This window comes from Aptenodytes forsteri, unplaced genomic scaffold, assembly GCF_000699145.1.
Source record: "Aptenodytes forsteri isolate BGI_AS27 unplaced genomic scaffold, ASM69914v1 Scaffold61, whole genome shotgun sequence".
Lineage (NCBI taxonomy): Eukaryota > Metazoa > Chordata > Aves > Sphenisciformes > Spheniscidae > Aptenodytes > Aptenodytes forsteri.
The window spans coordinates 1,552,994-1,553,476 of NW_008794443.1; positions in this window are offsets into that span (position 1 = coordinate 1,552,994).

A 483-nucleotide genomic window follows, 5' to 3' on the forward strand; every position below is an offset into this window, starting at 1 on the left:
CTTGGGGTTCGTTAACCCCCTCGGGTGCAGCTCCCGTACGTGATCGATGGCGAAACGGGGGAGTCGGGGAAGGGGATTTTCCTTTTCTGGGTGAAAGTTTGGGGTTTTGGTACCGCCTGCGTTACAGACAAGGGGACAGCGGCATCCATCGCGACCGACGTCGGATTCAGTGCGGAGGGGCAGGATCCCACCCCCCTCACCCCAACCTCCATCACCCCTCGAGACGGGGATTTACGTTCCTCCGGTGTCTATCAGCGCAGCGTGTACACCCCAGGGAGCGCAGAGGGGCAGCAGGCCCCGTCGCCCCCCCGGGGGTCACGTAATGATCCCAGACAAACACACTTTTCATCCTATTTTATTACTTTACATCCCATTTTCTTATCCCAGCTCAAGCCAAGCCCAGAAATCGGCCACAGCGGTTTCACACACACACACACACACCCCCCCACACCCCCCCTCGTATCCTGGCATTATCGCGGCCAC